Source organism: Chrysochloris asiatica, unplaced genomic scaffold (assembly GCF_000296735.1).
Source record: "Chrysochloris asiatica unplaced genomic scaffold, ChrAsi1.0 scaffold00420, whole genome shotgun sequence".
Lineage (NCBI taxonomy): Eukaryota > Metazoa > Chordata > Mammalia > Afrosoricida > Chrysochloridae > Chrysochloris > Chrysochloris asiatica.
The window spans coordinates 391,419-397,919 of record NW_006408938.1 but is presented as its reverse complement, the minus strand read 5'-3'; the positions used below and the strand labels follow the sequence as shown (position 1 = coordinate 397,919).

The window sequence follows — 6,501 nt, the reverse complement described above, 5'->3', positions numbered from 1 at the left end:
AGCATTCCCCCTTCCTTACATAAAAATTGGGTGAAAAAGTACAAAACAGGGTTTCTAGATTTCTCTCCCTCTTGTGGGAATCAGTAGCTCTCAGCTGTTTCTTTAGCTTAGTTCTTGGTATACATAGTCAGCTGTACTTTGTTCTGAAAGGATTTGTGAAATGCCACTTTTATTTACACTTGGAGTTTTACACCTGAGAATGAATATCAATCAATCAGCTTATCTCTTTTCAAATATTTCATAAAGACATACATACCTTTTAGCTGGCTTCACCCTAGCTGCATAACAATATATATGTTTAACATATATATAGGTATACACACACAAAACTGCTCATGCTTGTAACATTTGCAACCTAAATCTGTTTGTGTTTATACTCTCCACGTTCATGTTGAATACTTTCTATTAAAAACAATAAAATGTATTCTTGCTCAAATAGCAAAACAGACTCACTAAGGAAGAGACTGGTATACTGGGAAGGAAAAAGGTGAACTGAACTCTGTGTTCAGCCCATCGGACGAGCAAGACACTTTCACGGCCCCTCCCTGAAACTGAGCCTTGGATTCCCCTCCCACCTGCCAAGACACAGTCTCCAGGGCAAGGGGCTAAACAGTGAGTTTTTTTCTGATATGGGGGAAGTAATGAGGAAGTGGGGGAGGGAAAGTTACACAGCTACAGCAATCAGGCCTGTTTAGTAAGAAGAATCACCTTTAATGAATTTCTTTTTCACCATTTCAGAAGCTCAAGTATAGCTGAAAAAATCTGAAACTGCTATAGACCCATGACAGACTGATGCAAAGAGTACTGCATTAAAAAAAAAAAAAATGATTAAAAAAATCCACACTTATATACACACACACACACACATTCTCTCTCTCTCTCTCAAGTAGGCCCCTCCCCTGAAAATGTACACTTTTGGAAACTAAATCAGGTTTGCACACCCCTCTTCCACAGAGATGGGAAGAAGATAAAGATGAAGAGGAGAGAGGAAGGAAGACCGCAGGTGCCCCAGTCCCCACTCCCTCTACAAGGGTCAGGTGTCAAATGTTCAATGGCTGGGTCCAAGGCAGTCCACAGAGAAGACTGCCCAGTGTTGCTGCTATCACCACCCAGGGCACCAGCAAGAAACCCAGCTCCATGTTAATACTGAACGCATGCAGAGTGGCCAATGGACTGTGCTAGGTTAAAAATATAAAAAGGTATACACAAATCTAAAGGCATGGATAACGCCCAAGATAGCCCAGGAGTTCAGGTCCACACTGGGTGGGGTCTGGGGGGTTGGAGGGAGATGGTACAGACGAGGGAAATCTATATAGCAAATGGTTTATATTACATGACTGGCAGTTTAGCGTCTCTTCCCAGTTCAACTGCTGCTTTAGCCCAAAGAGGGCAAATCAAAGGAAAAGAGGAAAAGTGGGAGGGACACAGTGATGGGGTGTGATCAAATAAGACCTCATTGTTTTCTGTAGTCTTCCAAGTTCAGAGATCTTCTGGGAGCCCCATCCTTGGCTGGTGGAGTCTTAGAGGTGATGGCCAAAGCCTTTGACTCTAAGCTGGGAACTTGTAAATCAATCTTCACATCAAAATCATGTACTTTGAGAACAGGTCTTCTGAGAGGTCACTGGCTGACTTAGAATTCAAGTCTTTATCTTTCCCCTGACCCTTGCTCATTTCCTTTGGAGCATCTGGTAACACTCCAGAGCAGTATTTTGCATTCAGCTGGGCCAAGATGGCAGCTTGAACAGTCAGGTCCCTGGGATTAGAAGCAATGGTAGGTTTGCACTGATGCCTGGTGAAGGATCCATTTGTTGGTTTTTCATGTTGTGACTTTTAGCCACAAGGGCCTTCTCAGACTCCACAATGTTCCACTCCCAGTTCCGTTGGTTGATGTAACTGATGGCAGATATATTCTTGGTCTGCTGGAGGTCCAGGGCCTCTGCCCTCTTCTCTAATTCATTCAGCTGGTCTTGAATTTGCTTGCCTTGTCCTGCTCTCCTAGGTCCTCAGCCATGGCCTTTTCTTTTAGCAGCTGAGTCTTCTTCATAGCATAGTTGGGTGGAGCTTTTCTGAATCTCTTTTTCTTTTATAATTTCTTCAATGTCTTGATCATCGAATTTATAATTAATAGAAAATCCCTTCTTATTGATTTCATCTAGAGTAGGCAGAGAACATTGCTTCTTTCCACTTCATGAATTCGCTTTCAGTGAATACTTGGTTTGAGACAAACTCTAGGCGGAACACTCATTGGTCATTGCCATACCATAGCTGTAGCCTTTTGTTTGTTCTGGTGCCACCCAGCTGGTAAACTTTGGCAGTTTCCACTAAAGCCGTAATCTCAGCTACCTGGTAAACTGGTTTGCTGTTGTGGTTTCCAGTGCCAATCCTTATGAAACATCCTGTTATGGTTTTAGCAAAGAAGGGCATGTGACACCAACATTCCAGCTTATGCCGTGATAACCGAACCGATTTAAATCTTCAAGTAAGGAAACTGGTTGTGATTTAGGAGGAATTTCTTCTTTCTCTTCTTCTTCATCAGATAAAGATGTTAGGGATGAGTGGTCCGACTTTTCACTAGACTTGTCATCCTCTTCCTCTTCCTCATCATCAGAGTAGACCTCACTGGCTTTTAATGGCTGTTTTTTGGCGAGGAGTTCAGTTGTTCGGTTCTTCTGTTTTTCTCCCTCTGCTTTCAGCTCCTCCATACCCTGAGATTTCTTACCTAGTTACTCATCCAGTTTGGAATGCCATTCTTTGTTGTGGGATGTTACCTGAGATTCCTGAATCTGGGTTAACTTTTTCTTTTCCTACTCTTCTTGTTTTCTTTCTTTCTTTTGGCTGTTTTTAGTTTTTTTCTTAATTTCACATCTTCTTTTCAACACCTCTCTTTTCTTTATGCAGTTGAATAGTTCTTGCTTTCTCTCCTTCTCTGTCATCTGTTCCAGACGGTCCCTGTCTTCCTTATTTCCCATGAGGTCCTCTCCATAGCCATCATGGAATTCCTCATCTTCTGAGGAAGAGTCTGAATCTGAACTGGAAGAAGTGCTATTGCTGTCAGAATCTGACACTTCCCCTTCCTCAGGGACAGAGCTCTCAGCTAGTTAACTGTCTTTGTCCGAACTGCCTGAGGAGGCAGTTTTGTTGGCCTGTTTCTTCAGGGTTCCTTTCTTTTCTGTTTTTCAGGCTTTTCCTTTCTTTTTCTTTTTATTACTGCCAAATGTCCACTCATCATCACTGTCAGAAGTCTCAGATTCCGAGGAGGCTGCAGGCTGACTCATAGGCAGCTCCTTTTCCTAAGAGTCACTGTGCTTCCGTTTTGCCAGGGACAAGAGCTCCTGATCGAGGTTCTTGTCACTGCCGCTGTCTTCAGGGTCCGAGTCGATCATGACATGGCCTTTCTGCTTCTTTACCATTGTGTTTCCCTGGCACCCACGCCGGACGCTGTCCGGACTCCCCTCTACCCTGTCTGCCAGTGGGACCACCACTGCCATCACCCACAGACAGGGTTTTAATGTGTAGAAATCAAGGGATTCAACTAGCTATCTCTAAAGTTCCCTCTAGTTCTGAATTTTCTTATTTTTCCACTGATGAGTTTGAATCTATTCATTTATCAATGAGTATTTACTGGTGTACTACTATTGTTGTTGTGAAGTGCTGTCCAGTTAGTTTTGACTCATAGCAACTCTGTATAGGGTTTCTGATGAACAGCTCATAGGCTTGAACCGCAGACCTTGCAGCTAGTCATGCAATGTTTATCCCACAATGCTATACCAGAACTCATATTATAGATACAGAAAACAACAACAACAAAAGGCATTTTCCTGTCATAAATAAGTTCAGAGTTTGAAGATGGAAGTAGACTACCTTAAAAAAAATAGTTGTAATATAATGAGTATAATAAATTATGTGGCATAAAAGGGCAACTGATTGGAAGATATCCGTATTTGTGGTTATTCCAAAGAGAGATGACCCAACAGAGAATGGAAATCATCGAACAACATCATTGATACCACATGTAGGTAAAATTTTGCTGAAGATAAAGTCAAAATGGCAGCAACAGCAAATTGACAGTAAATTTCATATGGTGTTGGAGTTGTTGTTGTTGTCAAATGCTGTCAAGTCTGTTGTGACCCATAGCAACCCTATGCATAACAGAAGGCAACACTGCTGGATCCTGTAACATCCTCATAATTGCTAATACACTTGAGCCCATTGTTGCTGCCACTTTGCCAATCCATTCTTTGTGGGTCTCCCTCTTTTACATGATCCCTCCACTCTACCAAGCATGATGTCTTTCTCCAGCACTAGCCTCTCCTGATAATATGACCAAATCTTGAAAGACAAAGTCTGGCCATCTTGACTTCTAAGGAGCATTCTGATTTTACTTCTTCTAAAACAGATTTGTTTGTTCTCTGGCAATCCATTATACCTTTAATAGTCATCTCCAAAACCATAACTCAAATGCATCAATTATTCTATGGTCTTCTTTATTGTCCAACTTTCAAATGCATATGAGGCTGTTGAAATAACATGGCTTGAGTCAGGCAGACCTTAGTCCTTACCTGACATCTTCGCTCTTGAACACTTTAAAGAGGTCTTTTGCGGCAGATTTGCCTAACAGAACATATTATTTGATTTTATAACTGCTGCTTCAATGCGTGTTGATGGCAGATTCAAGCAAAATGTAGTCTTAAACAATTTCAATATTTTCTCCATTTATCATGATGTTATGTGTTTCTCCAGTAGTGAGGATTTTTGTTTTCTTTATACAAAGGTACATGCAACCCATACTTAAGACTGTGATCTTTGATCTTCATCACTAAGTTTTTAAGCCCTGTTTGCTTTCAGCAAGCAAAGATGTATCATCCGTATATTCCAGATTGTTTTGAGTCTTCCTCCAAGATTGATGCCCTGCTCTTCTTCACATAATCAAAGTCCTTGGATTATCTGCTTAGCATACAAATTAAATAAATATGTTTAAAGAATACACATTTATTGCTCGTATTTACTGATTTAAAAAAAAAAAGTTCCCTTGTTCTGTTTAAACAACTGCCTCTTGGTCTATGTACAAATACCTCATGAGCACAATTGAGTGTTATGGAACTCATTCTCCACAGTGTTGTCTATAGGTTGTCATGATCCACACAGTTGAAAGCCTTTGTGTGGTCAATAAAGCACAGATAAACATCTCTCTGGTGTTCTTTGTTTTTAGAGAAGATCCATCTCATCAGCACTGATATTCTTCATTCCACGTCCTCTTCTGAATCTGGCTTGGGCCTCTGGAAGTTCCCTATCAATGTACTGTTGCAGCAGTTTTTAAATTATTTTACTTGCATGTGACATTAATGATATTGTCCGATGATTGCCACATTCCATTGGGTCATCTCTCCTTGGATTAGACACAGACATGGATTTCTTCCATTTGGTTGGCCAGGTAGCTGTCTTCCAAATTTCTTGATATAGATGAGTGAGTGCCTACAGTGCTGCTTCAGTTAGTTGAAAGGTTATAAATTGTATTCCATCAACTATCAGAGCATTGTTCGTTTCCAATGCCTTCAGTGCACCTTGGACTTTTTCCTTCAGTGTCATTGGTTCTTGATCATATGCTACCTCTTGAAATGTTTGAACATCAGCCTGTTCCTTTAGTTACAGTTACTCTGTGTACTTCTTTCGTCTTCTTTTGATGCTTTCTGCATTATTCAATATTTTACTCAAAGAGTCCTTCAGTATTAAAAGTCAAGGCTTAAATTTTTTACTCATTTCTTTCAACTTAAGGAATACTGAGTGTGTTCTTCCCTTTTGATTTTCTAACTCCAGATCTTTGCACATTTCATTATAATACTGGCTTTGTCTTCTTGAATTGCCCTTTGAAATTTTCTATTCAGTTCATTTACCTCCTCATTTCTTCCATTTGCTATAGCATCTCTACTCTAGAGAGCAAGTTTCAGATTCTTCTGACATCCATTTTTGTCTTTTCTTTCATCCTTGTCTTCTTAATGACCTTTTTCTTCCCTCTTGTATGATGTTTGTGATGTCATTCCACAACTGTTTTGGTTTTTGGTCATTAGTGTCTAATGCAACAAATCTGTTCTTTAGATGATCTCTAATGGTTTAAAATTAAGAAAGGTGTGCTACAAGGTTGTATTCCTTCACCATACTTACTCAACCTGTATGCTGAGCAAGTAATCCGAGAAGCTGGGTTATAAGAAGAAAAATGTGGCATCAGGATTGGAGGAAGACCTGCAATGTGTAGATGATACAACCTTGCTTGCTGAAAGTGAAGAGGACTTAAATTATTTACTGATGAAGATTGAAGACCACAGCCTTTGGTATGGATGGCATCTCAATGTAAAGAAAACAAAAATCCTCACCACTGGACTAATAAAAAACATTCTTATCAATGGAGAAAAGATTGAAGCTGTCAAAGACTTCATTCTTCTTGGATCAACTATCAACACTTATGGAAGTAGCAGTCAAGAAATCAGACGACGTATTGCATTAGGC

The 6,501-nt window shown here is 40.3% G+C and overlaps 1 pseudogene; it reads right to left on the bottom strand.

The window, feature by feature from the left end:
- Positions 1-1,441: 1,441 nt before the first annotated feature.
- Positions 1,442-3,488, bottom strand: LOC102828642 (annotated as a pseudogene).
- Between the last annotated feature and the right edge of the window lie 3,013 nt (positions 3,489-6,501).